We start from the raw sequence: 24,671 nt of genomic DNA, 5'->3' as shown, positions 1-24,671 counted from the left end.
ATCAAGTAATTTGTGACACAGTAAGAGTTCTGTACTGCCGAGTTATTTTCAGAGTATTTGTCACAAGTGTTTCACTTGTGTTCAGCACATCCTGATTCTAATCTTAATACGATTAACAATAGTAGGGCAGCTTTTGAGAACAAGTTGACTGGTTATTTTGTGCCGTATTCTTACACAAGCACTATTTATTTGGGATTTGAGTACCTTTTCCAATACTCATTTCACCTGAAAAATAACTCCATCCATGTAGAGGGGTTTCTTACATTGCATCACTAAGTTGTATGCATAGAGAGGGATATTTATGGACAAATCTAAAACCTGGGGCAGTTCCTTCCACATTTGTACAATGGTCAGTGTACAGGACAACAACCATTTGAAGGAAGTTTCCTCTTCTGGGTGCTCACCATTTGTGGTCTTCTCATCCATTTGACTGGCAACTGGGCCATATTATCAGCTTAAACCATGATGCCATATAAACAGAAGCAGAAATAACCCACAGTTTTCTAATTAGGCTCATTAATTCATTATTTGTGAGAGTTTCTAGCTTCACTGGTCCTATGATGGATTACTGCAAATGCAGTGTGCATCCCAAGCCAAAGGTGAGGGCATGTAAAAGCAATGTCCATGAGATGATCTTCAGATCCAGCAGCGAATATTCCTGTTTAAGTACTTAATATTTTTTTAAGTTCTCTAGATCATTTTTCTTCAAATGATTATGCTTTTACAGTGTGATAAATAAGACTGCCTGAAGATACCAGAGAGCATGTGGCACCAGGATAATATCTCTGCAACACATTTTGAGTGGTGATCACACCATTTCTACCTCACCATATGGCTTAGTGCAGATGTCCTAGCATTAAAATGACCTTCTTCATTATATAAAGGTCATAGATGCAGAATTCAACATTTTGTAACCTTTGGCAGGGATACAGGCTGTGCAGGGAGTGCACCTGTTGTCTTGCCCGCAGTTCAGAACAGTGTCACCCACTAATTGATTGAAATACAGGGACTGAAATTTAGCTTGTATTGCTGTTGGTAACATCAGTTAATAAACTTAGATGTTACTAAACAATTCAGTGTGCTGAGTTTAATAAATAAAAATGCTAAGAAGCTAGAATCAACTTCTATATAGGTTTTCTTTGTTAGCTCTAGTAATTAGAAGCGCTACATCCCTTTTTACTGAATCTGGTCATATTCTCATCTTTAAGAAAGAGAAAATAGAAAGTAAGTTAGGGCAATGATCAGGTGTTTCTGTACATAAAAGAGTTAATTTTTTCTTCATTCAGAAAAGACTTTTTCTGCATATTAATAATGGAGCGGAGAGACTGCCCGGCTTTAACCACTTCCCCTACCTTGTCCAGCAGAAGCTGCCCTGCTACTGATTTAGTTTGTTTAAGACATAACCAAAACATATTCCCTGGCAACTTAATTGAACTTGGAACACCTGGCATGGGAGCATTTCATTAATAAGGGACATCAACCCCTGATCTGGGATGTGAACTTTTTTTGATGATTAGTAAAAAATCCTAAGAAGAGTTGACAACAAAAAAAAACAAAAAAAAAAACAAAACAAAAAAAAAAAAAAAAAAAAAAACAAAAAAAAAACAAAACAAAACAACCAAACAAACAAAAAACCAACAAAAACCCCCACCCTAAAACTGTATTTTATTCCCCCAGGTAGAGGGACAAAAAGAAGTGAAAAGGCACTGAAGGAAAGGTACATGATGCTCAGTGAGATTGGCACAGCATTATGAAACATCTAATTTCAGCTACCAAGGGGCTTGTATTGATTTTTTTTTTTCATTCTCTATGTGTGCTTTTATAGAGACTTGAAATAGTCTCCATTTTACTTTTATGAAAACCACATTTCTAGGAGGGCAATGTGGGGGAGGGAAAAGAATAGCCCTTTCTACTTGGAAAAATAGCAGCCTACTTAGCACTTACCAGAGGATTATATACCCTAATGTTCTGAGAGATACCTGTTCAGGTACGTAGAGGGAAGATGGATGCTTTAAGAGTACCTAGAAATTATTTAAATCCGTAAGGGTTGCTGAATGTTTCTTCTTTTGTGCATTGTGAGAGAGAGATCCAGATTCCAACCATCACTTCTGCAGCTATAAAACTTACATTAAGGGCAAAGAACATGGAGCTATTCAGAAATATCCCTTTTTGCAGATCAAAATTGAAGTTACTGAAAAGGTTGTTACACGGAAAATATTCATTCTTCAGGGCTGTCCCAGCAGACACAGTCTGACCCCTTGATGTTCAGACAGGGGATATGGAAAACTCCAGTTGTGATCAAGGTCTGAGTGGTGGAAAGACCAACTCTTCATTCAGTCAATCATTTCTGATAATTGAGAAAATTCTAAATCTTTTCAGGATCAAAGGAAGCTTTATTAGCAGCACAAATGCCTGATTTTATTCCTTTTTTTTTTTTAGAGAGGTTATTGTTCTTAAGTAAAAGATGCAAAACTTCTAAGAGTTACGTAACACTTATTAACAAATGCATTTTACTTCAGCATGAGGAAGGAAGAGAACTCACCCTTCCTTCCTTTTCTGAAGTTGGTTGTTGTGGTAAGGTTTAACCAGAGTCCTCCAAACTTACGTTTCCACTATGCCTTTCTAACAGCTGAGGAAGTGTCCCATTTCTGCAGTCACCCACTTGTTTGCAGTTGTTCCCTGCGCTCTGTTTCAGAGATTTAAAATGGCCAGAAGCCCTAGCAGACATATGGCTTACACTGGATCCCTGACAGATGACTTGTTCCATTGCTTTTTAGGGTAACGGAAAAAAAAAAAACAAATTCTGTTAGAATTTCAGTGGAGGAAAAGTAAAAATACTGTAAAAATGCGATTGCTGGAAATGTTAGTTGCTTCTCATTGTTTGACACTGTAACAGATCAAAATTTGAGGCCCACGAATGACAGTTTTAGAGAAGGGAAAGGGAAGGGAGGATGGAAAAAAAATTCTTATGGCTCAAAACAACTTTCCTTTTCCCCCCACGTTATCTGGCAGAATTAAAAATTCTGCAGGAAATTAAACCTTTACACCTGACAGAGAACTGCTTAGATGTGATGTGTGATTATAGATGGCTCATTCTCATTCTGGAAGACTGGTGTCCTTTAAAGATTCTAGAAAACTCTGGGTTTTGGTTTTGGTTTTTTTTTTTCCAAAAGATGTTTCACAACTCCATTTTCTAAGTATGATTTATAGTTAGTGTATATTTCATACAAAATTGGGCATGTAACAACCTTCTTTTAGTTCTGCTTTCTAGCTAGTCAAGTGTTTATGAATTTATATGCCAGGTTTTTAAATTAAAATATTTTAACACCCTGTTTTCCAAGTCTGTGGAAAGAATTGCTTTCTAGGTGCCTCTGAACTGCATTTTTAAACTTTTGTGAGCTAGATGAAGACTATTTAAAAAAAAAAAGTAATAATAACATGAAAAGCAACACTTACATGGCAGCTCTTGCATAAAAGTCTGCACAATGACTGAAATAATCATTTTTCATAGCACTCCTGATGCAGAGAACAGCTGTGTAGTTAGTACTCAGCAAAGGATGGAATCACCAGTTTAAGCAGTAACTTGGTTTCTATCACTGAAACTATCCAGGGATTTGAGTTTTCAGCATTTCGTTCCTGAGCTGGAATTTATCCAAGATATCCAGGTTAAGAGGCAAACTGCGGCTTTCAGAAAAATTGCTATGGAGTGTTATATGATCGAAAAGGGGTCACATCCCAACAGTAGGTCCCATCAAAGGATTAGACCTGCATCATCAGGGTGCTCTTTAATAAACCCCTGTCAGACTGTTGGCTCGTACAGACTTAAAAGGAGGACTGCAGTCTAGTGAATCACCAGCCCTGTTTAGTGCAGTGTAATGTCACTTCACTTGAAGGATTTGACATGATGAGAACACAAAGTGGTGAGATGTACGGCCTACAACCGCCTAGAGCTTGTGCTTTCAGGAAACACATATGAAATATTGTACTAAATTTACAAGGATTATATTCAACTCCCTGCTATACTGGCCAATCATTGCTATGGTAAGAGATGCACCTATAGGACTAAGAAGACCTGGTACACACAGTTGTCAGATCCTTCCTTTAACATTTAACAACCTGAATGGTTCAGAACAGTGATTTCTTCTGCTCAGGTGCATCATCTATTTGTTTTTGAAAGTTTAAGGTGTTTCCAGAATTGAGATTGTTAATAAAAGAATATTTTCCCATATGAAAAGATAAGCTGCTTGACTGAAAAACTCTGTGTTGCTTCTGAGCATTAGAAGCAAAAATTGTAGCTTAAGAGGGTATTATATTACAGGTTCACAAAATATGCTGAGTTGGAAGGGACCCACAAGGATCATCAAGTCCAACTCCTGGCCCTGCACGGGACCATCCCAGACTCACACCATGAGAGTACTGTCCAAACACTCTTTGAACTCTGGCAGGCTTGGTGCTGTGACCACTTCCCTGAGGAGCCTGTTCCAGTACACAGTCACTCTCTGGGGGAAGAACCTTTTTCTCATATCCAACCTAAACCTCCCCTGACACAACTTCAGGCCATTCCCACGGATCCTATCACAGGTCACCACAGAGATCAGTACCTGCCGATCTTCTTCCCCTCATGAGGATGTTGTAGGCAGCAATGAGTTCTCCCCTCAGTCTCCTCCAGGCTGAACAGACGAAATGACTGCAGTTGCTTCTCATACAGCTTCCCCTCAAGGCCCTTCACCATCTTTGTTGCCCTTTAATAGTTTAATATCTTTCTTAGATTGCGATGCCCAAAACTGCACACAATATTCAAGGTGAGGCTGCATCAGGTTAGAGCAGAGCAGGACAATCATCTCCTTTGACCAGCTTTGCCTGGTGCCCCCCAGTACATGGTTGGCCCTCCTGGCTGCCAGGGCACTACTGAGTCACACTCAACTGGCCACCAATCAGGACTCCCACGTCCCTTTCCATGGTACAGCTTTCCAGCATCTCATTCCCCAGTCTGTACAAAGAGCAAGGGTTGCCCCATCCCACATGCAGAATCCGGCACTGTCCCTTGTGGAACTTCATAGGGTTGGTGATTGCCCAGTCCTCTAATTTGTCGAGGTCTCTCTGCAGGGCCTCCCTGCCTTCAAGGGAGTCAACAGCTCCTCCCAGTTTTGTGTCATCTGCAAACTTGCTTAGTATCCCTTCCAGTCATGTGTCCAAGTCATTTGTGAAGATGTTGAAGAGCACAGGGGCCAAGATGGAGCCCTGTGGACCCCACTAGTGGCAGGTCACCAGTCCGATGTTACCCCATTCACTATTACCCTGAGTAAATTGCTCACCCCCCACATGATGTGTTTATCCAGCTGTGTGCTGGACATTTTTTTCAGAAGGATCCTGTGAGAGACAGTATTGAAAGCTTTACTGAAATTCAAAAAGATTACATCAACTGGCTTCCCATCAGCTAGGTGGGTTATCTTGTCATAGAAGGAAATCAGGTTGGATAAGCAGGACTTTCCTCTCATGAATCCATGCCGGCTGTGACCAATCACTGCGTTGTCTTTGAGGTTTTTTATTACATCCCAGTGCCTTATCAGGTACTGAAGTGAGACTGACAGGCCTGTAGTTTCTGGGGTCCTCCTTCTTGCCCTTCTTGAAAACTGGGACAATGTTTACCACCTTCCAGTCAGCTGGGACCTCTCTGGATTCCCAAGACCACTCAAAAATCATCAAGAGATGTTTTGTGATAATATCAGCTAGCTCTTTGACAAATCTTGGATGAATTCCATCAGGCCCCATGGATTTGTAGGGATCCAGCTGGAGCAGCAGATCCCACACAATTTCAAGGTCAGCTAGATGACCATGATCATTTTCACAGTCATGGTCTTCTAGCTCAGGGCACTGAGATACCTCTGTCTTGTCTCTGTCCGTTTGTGAGGTGACCATCTTCACCCTGTAATGGGCCAATGATATTTCTATACTACTATTGCCACAAATGTATTTGAAGAAGCTCTTTTTGTCCTCCACATTTCTGGTCAGCTTCAATTCCAGTTGAGCTTTGGCAACACAAATTTTCTCCCTACGGTGGCAAACAGCATTACTGAATTCTTTCCATGTCACTTGACCTTGCTGCCACTGGGCATACATCTTCCTTTTTTGCCCTATTTCCAAGATGTCCCTGCTCATGAAAGCTGGTCTTCTGCCTTGCCTGCTTGACTTTCAACATTTGGGAATTGCATACAGAGGATCTTATTTACTAATCCCCTGAGCAGCCTGAAGTCTGCTCTCCTCATGTCCAGACTTGAGGTTTTGCTCATTTTAAACTTGACCACTGCATGGTCACTGTGGCCAAAACAGTTGCCAGTCTCCACTTCACTTCACACTTGCTCTGTTGACAGGCAGCAGATCAAGGGGAACATCTTTCTAAGTCAGTTCCTTTAGGATCTGTTCCATAAAGTTGTCATCCAGGTTTTTTAGGAATCTTCCAGTCCGGGTTGTAACGGTTGTGTGATGCTCCCAGTTAATTTCTTGCAGGTTGGAGTCCCCCAGAAAGACAAGGGCAGTTGACTTGGAAGTGTCCCTTAGTTCCTCAGAGAATAATTTGTCAGTGTCATTGTCCTGGCTAGGACGTCTATCGTGGAATCCCACAATAACACCCATATTATTTGTTTGCCCCTCAGCTCTTACCCAAAGTCTCTCAACTGTGCCATTGCCAACTGGGAGCTCCATACACTCTAACCCTTCTATTACACACAATACCACCTCCCCATGCCCCCATTCCCACTTCCTCTGCCCTGTCTACTCCTCTTGAAGAGCCTGTAACCATCCAACAGGGCACTCCAGTCATAGGACTCAAGTTTCACTTATGTCAATGATGTCAAATCTCCGAGACTGGGCCAAAGCTTTGAGCTTGTCACGTTTGCTCCTCATGCTGCATGCATTGGTGGGGAAACATTTCATGTGTGGTACACTGTGGCCAGCACCCTGTGAAGCAGATTGAGTGATCCCATTAACGCTCATTTCTTCAGATTTTGGCACGCCATCCTGTCATTCATCACTGGCGAGCCTGGTTTTGTCCCTTTCTCCCTTTCCCCCTTTCCAAGCTAGTTTAAAGCTCTATCAATAAGCCCTGCTAGAACACTTTTCCCCCTCTGGTGCATCCCATCAGGTATCGGTAGACCAGGTGTGGAGTCAAAAAGCCCCAAATTTTGACCCCATGGTCAAAAAACCCCAAATTTTTCTGATTACACCAACCTCAGAGCCACTCATTGACCTGAATAGATCTGCCTATTCCTAACAGTATTGTTCCTTGTTTCAGGAAGAATCGAAGAAATCATTACTTGTGCTCCTGATTCCTCTACCAATCATCCTAGGGCCCTGAAGTCTCTTTTGATTGCTCTTGGACTTCTCTTTGTTATTTCGTTGCTGCCAGTTTGAATGATCAATGATGAATAGTAATCAGAGGGCCTTACTGGCCCTTACTGAAGAGTTTTCCAGTAATGTTCCTTATCGAAGCCCCTGGGAAACAGCAGGCTTCCCTGTGAGTTGGGTCCAGATTGCATATCAAGCTCTCCATTCCCCTTAGAAGGGAGTCCCCTATTACAATTACCCTTTACGGCATGTCAACACCACAATTTAGGAAGCTTAAACTAGTGTGCTAATAAGACTAGGGCTGAAAGGATCACTTCATGCTCTTTCTTACCAACTACTGAGTCTGTTTGCTGCCTCTTTTGGCTGCTCTCAGATGGTCAGAGAGGACCCCTTTCTGCTCACCCAGCTTGCGTGAACTGCCGTGTGAACTGCTGCACCACAACCTTACTGTCGTGCCATGTCCCTATTTGCCCACTCCTGTTCACCATGCTTTGGGTTGTTCACACTCTCTAGAGCTGTTTAAATCTCCCTTGGATGCTCCCAGCACCACTTCCTCATCACCCTGTTGACTGCTGAGGGCTTCCAGGTCCTAACGAGGCTCAGGAGCTGCTGTTTGGGTATTCCTGAGCTCAGGAACTCCCCTGTACAGACTCATTTAACCCTCACCCCTGGACTTACCTCTGTCACCACTGCTGCTCCCTCACCAACTGTTGTTTTGGATGGTAGAGTATCTTGCTATTTTTTGTAAAAATCAACTACTGCTGGCCCAAACTCCACATGTATATGTCCTATAAGTAATAACTTATACATTTGGTAACAAAATTCTCACATGTTCCTGAACTGTTCCACCAATGACCTGGGCTTGACAATCTATCTCCTTGTCCAAGGAACACCTTTCATCTGTTGTCCCCTGGAAAGCTCTAAACTATTCTAGAAAACATCTTTTTTCTCATCAATGGGAAGAAGTTGGACCAAAACTTAGAGGGGTAAGGAACTGGAGGTAGGAGATGTACAGAGGAGAAGACAGAGCTGAGGAAAATGGTGAGAGCTAGAATTGGGAACATTTAATTTGAGACAGATCTAAAGGAAAGAAAATGAGAGCAGGGAGTTACTTGAAAGGAGGAGGAACTAAGGAATGAAAAATAAGCAAGCTTCTGTTCAGTGGCAATAGAGGCATCTTTAGGCACAGTGACAGAGGTAGGCAGTGGAGAGAAAGGAAGCAAAGAGGTAGGCAAGATTCAAGAACTAGGGAGATAAACATCTGTATAACTAAACTTCCTGAAATGGTAAATCTTAATACAGCTCAGTAGAAATTTTTCCCTTTAAGTTTTTTTTCTCCCTCTCAAACTTTCATAAGTAAAGCTTTGCTAAAAACTTGGCAAGACAGCTTAGAAATGACAGAATCAAGAGTGACTGTTTCTGTCAGATTTTATCAGATTTGGGCATTTTTTTTATACTGCAATGAATGGCTTATATTAAATCTGGGCAGCTATCCAGGGGGAGAGAAGTGAATCTATAGATATTAGAAAAAATTTTAGAAATACAGAAACTGAAATAGAAAGATCAAAGGAGGGGGAGATCAGTTGGAATGGCTTCAGGATTTTGGAACCTTTCTGAACTGTATTGTTGGTCATAATTGAGCCCAGTCCAGTAAAGACTGAAAGTGATAGTCATCTGCTGGTATATGAAATGCTTTAAGTTTTGCTAGAAAGCAAAGCATAGTTTTCTTGTTTTCTTGTTTTGACAGGAAACAGAACTCTGAAATCAGAATGTCTGGATATGGAATATGATTTTGTTTTGCCAAGGGACAACTGGGACATTGTGAATGCCATATGATAAGAGCAGAGGCATAGATAACACACCTAGTTTTGGCACACAAGGCACAACTTCAATGGGAAAAATGATGTTGCTTTCCAGTGAACCCTTTCTGGAAGGCTACAGGCCACTTCTCAGATTCTCAATATGAGTGCTGGACCTGACACTACTGCAGGATGATTTCAAATCCCTTGCATGCACTACTGAAGTTACGGAAGCTATTGAAGTAGGGTCCTTATGTAATTCTTTGACTGAATAAAAGGTGTAAACTAGTCTGCTTTGCTAACATCCTTCTTAAATTTGCAGTAGTTTTGCTTGCAGACAACTGAGGAAATTTACAGATGTGTACAGAAAACAATATCTGACAGCAAATTCCTCCCTCTTGTATCATCATCATTGCTGAGATACCTTTCAGCATCGTTAGAGAGAACATGCCTTTCCAGTCTTTCACTTGTTCAGCTCAGCCATCTGATATAGTTGGTGATTCATCTCTTTTTGTTCTTCTTGAAGAGCATGTCTCTTTGATAACAGCCTTTGAGGTTCCTGTTTCAGATTCAAAGATACTGCCTTTTTCTATCATAAAAAGAAAGTTTTAAAGCAAACCAGAGGTCATAGTAATAAATAGGGTTCATAAAATCAAAAAAAAAATTAATTAAGATTGCATAGACAGATTCCTCACAGTTTCTAGTGCGGTGGAAAATCACTGATAGTTTAGGGACTTTTCTGTATATATTTTCAAATTTAAGTTCGAGATTTTTTTGCTACTACTAAATGTTAACACAATTTAGATAAAATTTAAATTATTACAGTTTCTATTAATCATTTCAGATGGTATTCACTGATTTATTACAGCCATTAAGAGCGCAGTTTGGACTCTGACAGATGTATCTTACCTTACTGAAAGACATAATCACTGCTGTCAAGTGCATTTGTTTAGAGAGAGCAGAGGTCTCCTAATAATGTCCCCTGACATTTTTCTCCTTAGGAATTCCTCCAAATCATTTCTTTCTGGTGCCTGGAGAACTTAAGCAAAACTCTGCAGAGGCACAACTGTGACAAAATAATCATAAGTAGATACCCCCAGATTCTGTAATTTCTTTTGTTGGACAGATACTGTCAGTTATGGACAAGAAAAAGTCTTCACTTCTAAGACAATGAATTTTCCATTGTGGCAGTACTTCCAGACTTTGGAAGTTCCATTGCTCAAGGATTGAAATTGGGCTCTGGACATCATGTGTGTCATTCACTGCCTTGGCTATTAGGCTTATTCTTGCTCCGTTATTCTTAACGGGTGTCATATATTGTCCCTTTGGAATTTTAAAGCAGTGAAAGATGCCATTAATATAATGGACTCCTTGACTTGCTTGAGTTTGAATGATCAGAAAATTCATTCCTCAGTAGAGACTTTTAAACTATGATGAAGAATTAAAAAAATCCTAGCTGCATGTCAAGGAACCTGACAGATTTTCCTGAGCTTTTGCATTTGCAAGGTAGGAAAGGGCAGAGCATCCAGCTGTTAATGGAAATTGTAGAGGAGAGCTAGAACATTGCCCAGTAGAACTGTTTGAGCTCTACACGGGCCAGCTGTAAACAAGTTTAAAAAATACATGCTTGGAAAGGACTATACATTCATTACGTCCCTGTATATGTTTTCCTTAGAAAGCACCAAATTAAGATTTCAACCATTCTGACTGGTACAATGACAGTTTGGAAAATGAGTTAGAGGAGGATGCTGGTGCAGGACAATATGGTTGTATATAGAAAGCTCATGGTTATAGTGACTAACAGTGAAATTAGGCTTGTAATTTTTGCAGCAAAAGAAAACCCAGCTCTTCTGAAAGGCATCAAAAAGTGGAAATTTCATCCCTGAGGAGTATGACAAAATTGTGTGGGGAGCTGAGAACATATAATCTATTAGCCATAGTTCTATTCAGATCCCCTCTCTATAAATGACATTGCAACAGCTTTGTTCAGAAGAAAAGAGAGTGACGATTCATAATTCATGCTGTAGGATTTACTGAAGAGAGCAGGACATAACAATCAAGCCTCAGCTTGCCTATTACTTGGGGAAATGAAATATCTATTTAAGCCAAATGTTTTGAAGGATGTGAATTTTAAAGTTCAAACTAGTTCTCAAACAGTATGGATTGAACATGTATAAATAACTGGCAGCAGTTACACTGTGATATCAGCCTTCATGAAGCTGTTATCCCAGCCATGCTTCTGCTTGTCATCTTCCAGTATCTTTGAGGATTTGGGTTAGGACTTAAAACCATGGAGGATATGAGACAAGTCCTGTACCTTCCCCAGCCAAAAAATATTTTAAGGGTGGTCTGGGGCCTTCAAGGTCCTTAGGGTAGATAAAGGGAACCACTGTGTACAGGGAATAAACCTCTTTACCTGTCCATCAGATAAAGCATGACATTGGGGAGGCAGGAAGTGGGGTAAACTGAGATCTGAGGAAGTGTCAAGGGCATGTGGAAGAACAGACAGAGCAAGAGATGGGCAGGTGTCTGTTCCTCTGCCCATGTCTCAGCTGATGATGAGGAGTGCAGCTACCATCCTGTACAGCCCTGCACCCATAGCCCACAGGGTGAGCCCAAGCCAGGGAAACTAGAAAAGTGGCTTTAGATGAGCCATAATCCAAAACTCCAAGCTGGTAACAGCCAGTTTTATGTGACTTCATCTATAGATATCAATACTTTAGACATATGTTCTCTGCTACATGACACAGGTAAAGAGACTAACAAAGAAGGTGGGCTGGGGGAGAGAACAGATGTGATCAGCAGTCTAGAGGCAGACATGGAGACATGAGGCCTTGTTAGGATCCACTTATTAAAATTATTAGAAATGCCTCTGCCTGAATAAAAGTGCAAATAAAACTAGACACCAAAGTCAATAGTATGGGTTTTATTTATTGGTAAATGTGAGGTAGAGAAAGAGATAGAAAGAAATAGGAAAAGGAACAAGAGGAAGAAGAAAGTGACAGACAGAGATATTAAAATAGAAAATGTATCACCGTTGTGGAACCCCAATGGCATCGCACCGGTCCGGTTCTTCTGGTCTTCTTGGTGGTGAGGGTCCTGCAAAACATAGAGTGCAATGGATTAATATACATTCAGGAGATGCCAGGCACCTACCCTGGGGGTGGGTGAAGTTTTTCAGTCTCTTTCGACAGCCTCTGGATTTGTTGCCTCACTTGGATCACGTGCAGTCCTTTAGCGGTAAAAGGCCTCAGGAATGAGTTGGGGGGAGTGGTTTGGGGGTCTTTGATGGTTTATGACCCTTTCTTAGCTGCCTCTCGCATGAATGTCCCGTGTATGCGTCACTTCCCAGAGCAGGGGGTAGGGGTTTACTCCTTCAGTTTGGTGTGGAGAGATTTCACCATCACACACCCAAAACCCTTCTCCTCCACCACCCCCTGAGCCCAGCTAGGGTTGATTCTTAATATAGACATATTCTTCTTTCCTGAGCTTTGTTTCTTCTCCTCAGACTTGAGATGATTAGACAATAGTCTCATCTCAAGTTCTCACTCACAGTCCAAATTCCAGTCAGGTTTTAGTTGTCAAAGACAGGCAGTTGCTTCCTTGTAGTTTGACAAAAAGTCTTTCTATGACTTTAACAATATTTAAGACATTACAAACATTTCAGTCCATCACAGGTCTGGGAGAAGAAAGAGTGTAAGAGATAGGGACACTGGGCTAATACCTGTGGCCTTTCAAACCCCTCACCTTTCCCTGTTGCCTTTACTGCTTGCACACATAGCCTGACAGAATCTCTAGTTAAATTATAGGTGCTATTTTTCCTCTGTTTTTGTGCTTTAGTTTGCAACCTGAATAGGTACTTCAAGATGGTCTCTGCAACACTAAGAGACGTTGTATGAAATGAGTTGCATAGGCCTTGGGTGAACACCCACCAACACGGAGGTAGGTAATTTCCTACTTCTTAGGTGTGCATCCAAAGAGCAGGAATAATCAGGCAGAATGGGTGAAGGCAAGTGAAAGAAAAGCAAACAAATCTGTAAATAGATCTTCTTGAGGTGGCTTAGAAATACAGCTTTCAAGGTGGCACAATGATTAAAACATATTTTCTCTTTGACTATATTTATGTTAGTTTTGTGCCAAATTCTGTGATTTTTCTGGCATTAACACAAAAAGGGAATACTGCATCTAATAAAAAATCTGCAAATTCTTGTCTTAAAAATAAAACTGTGTAAGAGTAAGGCATTTTTCTCTCACATATGTTGTTTTCATTTATCAGTTTACAACATGAATCAGGAAAGGAATTTTTGGGCTTGTTTATTTGAGGATTTTTTCCTTCCCTAGGGCTTTTAGAACTTTAAAGTAAGAAATCCTTAGGTAGGGATATATTTTATTCTTTAACAGTAAAATTGCATTCAGTTTTGACTGATGTGAGAATTATTTATAATAACTAATTGCCTTCAGTAATCTGTGTTGACTGGGAAGATTCTGCAGTGTGTTAAAATTAATGACTGTCTAGAAATGTTCTACAGAGGTTTGCTCACTAACTTGTTTAGCATCTCTAGCACCAGCTGCATGACCTACTGTGTCCTACTATCTCTCTGGATTCAAAATAAATCAGTAGTGCCACTGCCTCATTTCCTCTGGGTTACCCCTCAGATTCCCTCATATCTGCTAGGTGGAGAAAAATATACAAAGCTCTCTGGAATTACAGTCGGGACCAGCCTCCCTGCTGCGGTGAGATGATGATGAAAGTCATCATGAGGAGTTTCCACATGCCTTGCTTCTTCTCTGTATATGGCTGTTAAGTGGGGGAAAAGCCCAAAATGACTGTTTATTGGACTTGATTCTTCTTTACCATCCCTTGAAGCAACAGACTTCTACTTTATTAGACGCTTATGAGCAAGTATGCTGCAAGATGTCTGTTCTGGATGTCTGCAGTCCAAACACTCCTGATAGTAAATGCTGAGTTTAGTATGAAAAGGTACACCACACTTCAATTGAAAGGCCAAACTTCCGAAACATAGGATGTTCCAGTTGTTAGGTTGTCTGTGTAATCTTAATTTGCATACAAATTTGTATGGACAGCTACAGTTTATAAAGCTTTCACCACAGGAATCAGGTCTTGTTATCAGGTCGTTCTGCATGCAAAGGAGACAGAGATAAGGATTTCTAGATAACCATGAAAAAGGTATTTTCCAAGCTATTACTCTTCAAATCCTGTGGAGCAGCCAGGATTTCTGGTGTAGATGCAGAAATCCCTAAACAGTGTAGAATAGTTGAGGGTAAACATAAAACTGTTTATCATAGAAGAATTTCACAAAGCCCTTTGGAGGTCATTTAGTTCAACTTCTCCCACAAAAAGGCAGGACTGTTGCCAACACCAGGTCAGGTCAGCTGTGACTGTGTGTAACTGCATCTTGAAAACCTCCAGAGATGGAGATTTCAGAGTTTACCTGCACAACTTGACACAGGGCTGCACTGCAAAGGTTTTCCCCTTAGTTAAAAGTTTTCCCTCAGGTTCTTTTTTTTTACTGCCCTTGAAGTAATTATTGCCTTTACTAGACCAAGCCTAAGACTCTTCAGCAGACTAAGGATCGCTCAGTGTTTCCTTGTGGCCCAGTAGGTGATCCAAAACTTGATTCACTTTTTCATATGCAGCTTCCTGAGTTCCAGGCAGATGGGAAAAACAAGTTCTCCATATCTTTTGGGCATCTCCTCTCAACACAGCCTGATCTTCAGTTTACCTTATTCACAGTGAGAGAATATTTCAGCTAGAGTCCACCATTACTCTTCAGCAGGACTACTACTAATTCTTCAGTCACATATGAGCTTACACTGTCCCAAGACCAGAAGTTTGTTTTTCTCCTTGTTGGACATCACAAAGTTTCTGTTGTGCCAGTTATCAAGTTTATCAAAGTCCCTGTGAATTCAAGTTATGACATCATTGTGCAATTCACTCCCTCTAATTTAGCATCAATAAAAATTTTGCATGTGGTACATCCTAGGTCATCACCTAAGTCATTGATGAAGACATCAAACAGTGAGAAAGAGTTCAGTTCTTAGAGTACTCTGCTCGCTACTGGCCACCAAGCAGATGCTGAGCTATTCATTGCCACACTGTAAGCCCTGAGGTACAGCCAATGTTTAGTCCATCTAACCATCATTTCTTCCCGTCTACATTTCCTCAACTGCCGGATGCAAATGTGGTGAGGTATAGAGTCAAAAGCTTTCCTAAAGCTGAGGTATATGACATCCACAGTCCTCACCTTGTCAATTTTGTTGTAGGAGGCACTTGGGTTTGTTGAGCATCATTTGTCCCTGGTAAATCCATGCTGATTACAACTGTAAAAATTTTGGTCTTCACATGTTTGGCAATGCATCCCTAATAGACAGGTTGCAGGATTTTTGCAAGGTCTGAGATGAGCCTGGCTGATATGTAAGTCCCTGAACCCTTCCTCTTGCGTTTTTTAGAAATGGCACCCAGTGCCACTGTGCAAACCATCCAGGGAAATGTGTTTTCTCTGTGAAGGGCAGGGTATCCTGGAACTGGTTTGCCCTAACAGAAGGTCTGAACCTGAGAAAGCCATGATCACGGCAGCATACATTGAACTCTTGCTGCTTCTTGAAGATTTGGAGGAGATAGTGTAAATCTCATTCCAGGCCATGCCTATATGTGCACAGGTATTTATCCCAGCTGACTGCATAATTTGTGTGCAGTCATACCAGCTTTTGGCTTCTTACTTAGACACCTGAATTAGGAGGACAGTGCATCACATATATAATAATTCCTCCAGTAAATAATGCAGAACTCTCAGTTTAATCAACATTTTAGCTCAACTTCATTCTGTGTTTTGCCCTCTTGGGGGTATATTGGTTGTAAAGGAATCTGACTCAGTCCCCTGAGTAAAGAAATTGCTCCCTTAGGCAGTGTGACTCGTCCTACTGAGTTCAACTAGAAATTTAGTTCGTTGCATAAAACATAAAAATATGATTCATGTACTGCTAATACTCAGCTGCATGTTTGCAATTTGAGCACTTAATGAATTTCAGTTCAACAAATTAATAGCTAGTTTAGTCTGAAAATGTTTCAGAGGTCCTTGGGAATAAGAAAGAACATAATTCTGTTCCCTCATCTGTGTGGATCAGCACATGACCTCGGCAGCTAAGGCTCTCTTAAGAAAAAATATTTTGTCTATTGAGAGCAGCAATCACCAGGCCAGCAAAACTGTTCCACAGGTGAGGTCACATGCTAAGGATGCTTTTGCTAATTATTTCTGGACATTAATGCAAAGAAGATCATTCAAATTTTATCCAAAATAATCAACTTTCTACTTGAAAACAGTCACAGAGCCATAAAGTTTTGAAACCGAATGAGCCTTTTAAAAGATTTTTTTAGGAAAGTATTTGAAGATTGTTGTTTTAGAGGTAGTTGAACTTTGAAGTGCCTCAGTGGTCTTTAGTTTTGCATCTAGTGCTTTGGCCCACAAGAGGCTCCCTGCACTGCAGGCATTGAACTGCTCATCCTTGATCCTCTGACTTCAGTGTCAGGATGGGGAATATCTACACAGAGAGCACAAGCAGCAGCAGCAGCTGGGTTGTGGAAAAGCTACATTTCAAGACTGTGAACGCTGACAGAACAAATTCAGGAATCTTCTCCCCATGGATTTAGTTGTTTCTAAACTGCAACTTTAAGAGCTTCCTTCTATCTCTTGGATGATACTGCTACGAGTGATAACAAACACAAAATGCTAATAAGAGATTTTTGGAGAGTGTCACAGAAAGACCAAATGAAAGCTGTGGGGAAGCGTTACAACACTTTGTACATCCCAGATTTGTGACTGGATGCAATTAAGAGAAACACAAGAATAAATCCATTCTAGCATGGATGCCACTGGAATGGTGTTAATTAACAGCATGGATCATGAAAATATTGCTGGCTCTTGTCACTTGTTATAAGTTGTTGATTTATATGGGAAATGAGAGCTACAAAGGTGTGTTTGTAGATAAGTTTTTATGTTTCTCTCTTGGTAAAAAGGGCTGAGAATAAAGGTCAAAAAGCCAAGAAATGGGAAGAATACAAAAGATACATATCTAATGAATATTATCTTGTTCAGTAAGTGACATGCTAATTTCCTTTTTGAGCATACATACTGCGGCCCTGGTAAAATTTATTATCAAGTAAATTAAGCTGGAACCTTTGGTATCTCAGTCAGTGCAGGGAATAAATGTATCTCATTATTAGCTTTTTTTTAATAGAAAAGACAATTGATTTTATTTTCAAAGAAATAGTCAAGTGGAGCAATGCATGCTGTCTGTGCTATATTTTAGGTGCTTTAACATGCAATTTTGCTTCTCTACAAGAGGTTGCTTAGAAGTTAAAGGAAAATAGCAAAAAAATAATTCAAAATCTGATTTCTTAAAAATTGTCAATTTTGTTGTACTTTAACTGGCTCTTTAAACAAAGTGAAGTGATGGGTGCAGTAGGAAATACATTAACTTTGCCCCATGTATCCGAGCTACTCCTGAAGATAAAGTTCTTCTTTACTTACTGTGCTGATTTCGAGGGCATACAGCAATGTGTTCACAAAACTGTGACCTAGACCTTTAGCTTTCACATATGAAATTTCGACAGAGAGTAAGAAAATATCTTCCTCCAATTCTAAAAGACAATAGTTTGGTCAGTGATAGTTCATGGTCTTTATGCAATAGAGTTTCATATATGTCCTGTAGTTAGAAAACCAAAAGACCTAGACAAGAGTTTTCAAACCGGCAATCATAGTTGTTTAATGTATGCTGGAGAAGACAGTAAAGGGTTTGGCATAGAAGAGATGCAGGAGTTGTGACATTAACGCTTTCTTATTCTGCATAAATCTGCCATTATCAGGTTACAATAAATTTGATTTCCTAAAATCTGTGAATTCTCAGTAGTTGCTTAAAATCAAATTGGTTTCCAACTCTAACAATGTTTCCTATCCCCCCAATAGGCTATGTTAGAGAATTTATAAGAAAAATTAACTTAAATAGTCCTTGAAAACACAACACTGAATGATTAAGCCTGTGTCAGGTAGTGGTTTGGAGTTTTGGGTTGTTTTGGTTTCCTTTTTTCCCCAAAACTATAATAATATGTAAGAAATAAAGATATTGTTTGCTGCTGCTATTGCTAAACTGACTGATGGCTCTGAGTGGGTGTTGCTTATTGTGCCTTTGCAAAAGAAATCATGAGTCACAGGCAAGTACTGTAGGCACTGTCACCAACCCGGGGAGTGGCAGAGTGCTGCAGGCATGGGGAGAGCAGTAGTTCTCTCACATTTTGGCTCCTCACTCTTCCTGCAGTCTTGCATTTGATATACCATTTAAACAGTAAAGAGAAAGGCTGCAAATTAGAAAGAGGAGCTGGGGCTGAACTAGGAGAAAATACAAAAATAAGATGGATTAGGCAAAATGAAGAAACAGAAACTGAGAAGCATACCAATAATGATAAGAGAATTATAGTGAAATTTGATTAGGGACCAGTTTATTACAACCCCCACCCCTAGTGTATTGTTTCCCCACCTGTAGCAGCTGTGATGAAGGATAATGTTTTCCCACCTTCTTTTCATTCAAGTGAGATAAACAGGATCAACAGCAAAGCTGCCTTTGGAACAAGTTTCTCATTCCACTAATCCATCAGCATTATCTCCGGTGTTGCTTCCTCCTCCTGTGAGCCTGCAGCAGATGTAGTTACATTGCAAAAAAACATGGAAACCGCTTTGCAAGTAATTTCTGTCAGTACCATAATCTCACTTAAGAAATGCAACATTGACACTTGCACTGAGTCTGAGACATCCTCTCCCTCCATCCTGACCCATGATCAGTGAGGTATGAACAATGAGAGGTGTCAACACAAGACAGACAAGAATTGCCAAAACCCCAGGACAAATTAAAAACTGAGCAGCCAGCTGAATGCTATCAAAATAAAAGGCAACAGGGTTAGAAGAAGAAATATGAACATTTGAATGTTTTGGTCATAGAGATACATGGGTAAAAAATCAATAACCAAGAAAAAAATTATTACCCTCCCTGCTGCTGAATGAAGATATAAAATCAATAAATAAACCAATGAGTGGTTGGATACTGCTATGACTTTGATGAGGAACTTAACTGTTACAAATACGGCTGTCCTAGGATGGGTGAAGATCCTGGGCATTATGAAAGGATGTAGCTGTCCTCTCTTTCTCAGTTAATACACTAAGAAACTGTTCTGTCCTTCAACCCAAGTTTACTGCAGCACTTCTTATCTTACTGTGGAATAAAAGGTAATGATTACAGCGTGGCTGTGTTTCTCAGTTCTAAGCCTGGCCACCAGGGATCCAGAAACCTAACAAAACAGTGACATTGATTCATTACAGCAACTTAAAGAAATCAGTCATGTTCTGGATGCTTTGTTTGTTGTGAGAATTCATCAACATATATGTTTATCTCTCTGCACATCATCTGATAGCACTGACTGGGAATGACGATGTTACCTGGGGTTAGTAACAAATATGAAGATGTCTTTTTTTTGTCATTGTAAGAAACACAAGTTTCTGTGGGTAGAATTATCTAAGGACTTGTTTTCAAACAAGAGCTCTTAACAAATAGAGGGGGGAAAAAACCCTTTAGTGCAAAAATCAATTGAATACAGATTTGTGGCAAATAATTCCAAGATTAAGCTCGTCCTTCTGCACTACTTGTGGCTAGCTCCCACTCCAGGCAGTAACTAATAGCTTGCAGTTTGGCCTTGACTTTTTGGGATAGCAGAACAGTGCTTAAAGCAAATTTGAAGTAGAAGGAAGAGGGATTTAGACACTGAAGCATACCCCTGAACCTCAGGTAACAAATGCCGGCCTGTGTCTGTGAAACACATTAAAGTAGCTTCAGGGCTGTTGTCACTCATGCTGCCTGCCTGTTCCAGAAGTGCTATTAGGGTTGCTGGAGAGAAGATGAACGGAGCGTCTGGTAGCTTAGGTTTGGAGTGTTGGCACAGGCTCTTTTATGACGTGGCAACAAGTTGGTCGCCTATTAAGTCAGTAAAAATTGGAAACGGAGGCTCGTTATCTGGCTGTCAGAGTTTGAATGCACTCACTGAGTTTTGATTAAACAACAGGGCCAGTGTTCACAAACTTTCAAAATTCGAATATTCCTGAAAAACAAAACAAGTTCTTTCCCTTTACTCTTCAATGAAATGACAGACTAGTTGCCAAATTTAACTCTCTTTTGTCATGAAATATGTGCCACCAACATTCACTCTGTCACTATAATATTCAGATTTGCTAATTGATGCCCTTGAGGGCTGTTAGGTGGGGAGCTGATGGTCAGAGTATGAATTCTTTCCACAATACTTTGTTCAGAGGGAGAGTCAAGATGATCAACCTATGTCTTGTGTAATATTCTCCAAGAGCAACACCTAGTTCAAAAAACATCAGTCTTACAGTTTTCTGACAGCACTTTTCTTTATTAAATTATCCTCCTAACTGCTGCCAAAAGCAGAAGTCTGCTATTAACAGAAGGCTGATGAAGAGCCCAGAAGGCAGGGTACTCTGCAAGCTTTGAGTATCCTTACTTTCTATTCTGAAATGTGTTCTTTAATCCTCTAAGCCCGTTCAAAGCCAAGTTTTTTCCTTAACTGCAAGTGGAATGTATATACACCATTTTGACATAAACATATGTTAGAAAAATTGAAGCACTTTAATGCCCACATCCATCAAACTAATTTTTATGGCATGGCAATGTTTGACAAATAGAAAAGTTGTTGGGTTTTTTCAAGAACTTAAAAAGTGAAAGTAAATAAGCCTATAACAAACCTTTTCTCTGAAACTGCAGGCTTCTGGCAACACAGAAAGTGCTCTATGCTGAAAAACTGTAAATTCTGGGAAAACAGGTATGTGAAACTCAGTAAGAAATAAAGGCAAAATTAATGCAGCATTTCAGTCCCTTTTTTTCAATCCATAAATGTTCCCATTTATGTTCTCATTTACGTAGGTGGTGATATCCTATAGCTTTCACAAATTGACACACAGTATATTGCTGTGCAGATGGAAGAAATAACCATGATAAGTAGCAACAGAAGTGTCAAAAAGCCTTAAATGTCACAGGACAAAGAATATTCTCTCCATCCTTGTGTATACCTGGGCACATATATATATGTATGTGCTGTTAGCAAAGATAATCACGCTCTAACCCACAGCCCAATATGAAAATCTTTATAGTTATGAGATTTCTGCATGCAGGTTTTGCCATGCAGCTTGCACTGTGGTTTGTTTCTACATCTCCTTAAGCTGTGTTTCCATCATTCCAAATCTACAGCAGCAGATAGTGTTCCAATCTGCCAGGTTCTTCTCTTTCTTTTCTGTATCCTTTGTGAAATAACATTCACAATGAATGTTATGAATGTTATGAAATAACATTTCACAAACGGCAAGTATCTTTGTCACAAAAAGAAAATGTAAGAAAGGGTAATCTGTATATGGGGAAGTCCAATACTAGTCACTTGAGCAAAAAAGAAAAAAATTTTTTTACTTTTCCTTATTATTTTTCATCCATATTTAAAAAGCAGTGATAATCTATCCATGATGGATTGTAATGTTTTTCCACTCCCAGATTTATAAATAGGAATTTATAACGAAAAAGTTGTTAAAAGTATCATTATCTCAGACACATGTTCCTAGTCAACAATGCATTAATTAGCAGTACTGAAAAATGCATCAGAAGAGATAACTTTACTCTTGATGTCCCTGAAGTCATTCAATAGCTTCAGCAATAAAGTGGATATTAACGCAAATTACATGGATTTGTGATCTATGGTGGTCATTTTTCTGAACGTAAATAATTAAATATTGCATAAGCCCTTAATTGTCAGGGAAGATTTTTGGTTGTTCTTTTTTCATTTAAAAAGCCTTAGAAGCCTCATATTTCCTTCTTGAGAGTGTAATGTTACAAGATATTAGTTGCTAGAAAGACTGTTACATGGAGGCCTAACATGTCTTGTGAGCAACTGTACAAGCCACATCTGAAACACGTATCCTCTCCGGGGAGCTACTGTTCTCTCTGGACAGTACTCTTCTTCTTCAGAAGTTGGGTTTTGACATTATAAATGGGGCTTATTTTTGCAGCTGCCAAAGTTAAGCCCTTCCAGGCATATTTGTAGAAAAGCAGGGCATTCAGAGTCAGACTTTGTTCATTTAAAAATGAAATGAATTAGGCAATGCGCTCTACATGTTTGTCCCAAAGGCTAGTATTATTGCAATTTAACCAATGGCTGTCATTTACTGAAATACCAAAACACATATTTAATTTTAATGTTACTGCCACATCAGAATTGATAAGTTAGGTATGCAAATTTGATTTCAAATGAGAAATTAAATGGCTAATCAGCTGATCGCTACATTCATAGTATGTCATTAGCATTTTTGGTCTTACATTATTATTTATCTTTGACTACAGGGTAGCTTTACTCTCACAGCATGTTATTTAGCCCAATTGCTATTTTTCTTTTTATATTTAATTAAAACTTGTGGGAAAAAAAAGGCAGTTACAGGGGAAACCACCAAAATTACCGTTTTAAAAATAGTCTGGTATATACCTTGCAGAAGTAGAAAAAATGCTGGATAAACATGTCTGTGGATTTAAGAAATTGCACACGTGGCCTTCTGCACACAGTTCTTTCTATTCAACTAGAACTTTCGTATTTGCCGTTGTGTGTTAAATTTATATGAATGGGGTAAAACAAATCAAAGACAATAACTACTTGATTTTTACTTTTCCAGTATTTGACCTTTGAATTGGTTATCATTATTTTGAGCATTCATCATACTCACATACTGCCAGGTGTTCCACTGAACTCATAAGAGGTTAGTCCTTGAGCATGTTAGGGAAGGTTTTTCTTGTATCTTGTTCTCTAGTTTGATCTTTAAGTTCTAATCCTTGGATAATTGCTCTCTGTGGGAAGCATTAATAGATTGTTGGAATTTTTTTCCCCGTAACTTATTTTTTTCTATTGTAGATGACTGGTAGAATGCTTAGAAGAATGTTCAAGGCTCTTATAAACCACTAACTTCTCTTTTTTAAAGGAGATCAGAATAGAGAAAGTTTGGAAGGAATACACATTTTCAGAACTATCCTTTTTGCTTAGAAACTCCAGCAGTTCTTGGCTTGGAGTCAAATTTGTCATTTAGTGAGGAGCAACTTCTTTATACATGAAAACCCACACACACACACTGATAAGTCAATGTAGACAGCTCACATGTCTTGAAATTCCAGAGTATAAATGCCCTGAAAGTGTCATTTTCTCTGAATGTGAAGGGGGGGGGGATTTCTTCCTGCCATTGTAGCTCTGGGCTGCAGTGACTGTGCATGGTCTACACCCCCACACTGGGTGGGTTGTTTGTTTCTCCAGTTCTCTTCCTGACCCTTGATCTAGCAGTTTGCAAGATTAAACTAAGCAGATCCTATGCACAGGGGACAAGGCAGAGCTGAGGCAGAGACACGGAAAAGGTGGGCAGCAAACAGAGTAAGGAACTTAGGTTGTGAGTCAGACTGGGGAGCAAAACTGGGAGTTTGGCATGGAGCTTTTGTCAGACATTTAAATGTTTCCAGGCAAGACCAGGAATCCCTGAGAACAATCAATGTGCTTGATCTGCCAAACAGCTTGGAGAGTGATTTAGGAGAGTGATCTAGGGACTGGTGAAATTGGAAAAAAGAAGAAAAGGGTCTGAAAAGAAACTTCAGTACCAGCAGGAGAGCTTTTTAGGCAGTGATAGTGGGGGGTGAAGCTGAAGGAGATAACTGCAATTGATACAGAGTTTAGAATACAACTGGATGTCTAGGGTGGAAGACAAGTAAAATAAATCAAGCTACCAGAAAAGGAAAATGAGACTAGTTAATAAGACTACTGAATGAGAGAGAAGGCAGTGTGACAGTGAGCAGCAATGCACACAAGGAGAGGAGAGTTGGTTATGCAAAATGACCGGGAGTAGGATGAGAAATTAGAGTACTTCTGTGACTAATTAAGTGAGGAGATATGTCTTAGGAGCAACCAGGAGAAGGACAGAGGCAGGTTGAGCAGCATGGGCATGCTGAATCAAGCTTGTGGGGAACAAAACACAAAAGTCTATTCCCAGTAAAGCACACTCTTCTATAGAGCCTGGCACTGGACCCCAGATCCAGGGCGTTTTGCTGTACTTTTCTTTCCAATATAGGCCAGGTGTCCATGACTTTGCAACATATGCTACCCCTGCCAGTTTTCTCTATTTATAGAGGTAATAATAATGACGATGTGGCAGAATGATCTCCTTTAGATGTGATTGCACCTGATCAAAGACCCAGGAAGGTCTCGATTCCCACCAAGAGCTCAGGCACCAGATACACATCAGGATTAAATTAAAGCTCATGTGTTACAGCATATTAGAGTATATAAACACTCACAGTGTTCTGCATTGATATCTGTTTGATATTCTGTGCTTTTGCTGTGTTTGATAGACAGTACCAGTTCTTAAGCCAAAAATTATCATA

The sequence above is a fragment of the Manacus vitellinus genome, unplaced genomic scaffold, assembly GCF_001715985.3.
Source record: "Manacus vitellinus isolate BGI_N305 unplaced genomic scaffold, ASM171598v3 scaffold_5_pilon, whole genome shotgun sequence".
NCBI classification, from domain to species: domain Eukaryota; kingdom Metazoa; phylum Chordata; class Aves; order Passeriformes; family Pipridae; genus Manacus; species Manacus vitellinus.
Note: the sequence above shows the minus strand (reverse complement) of the source record.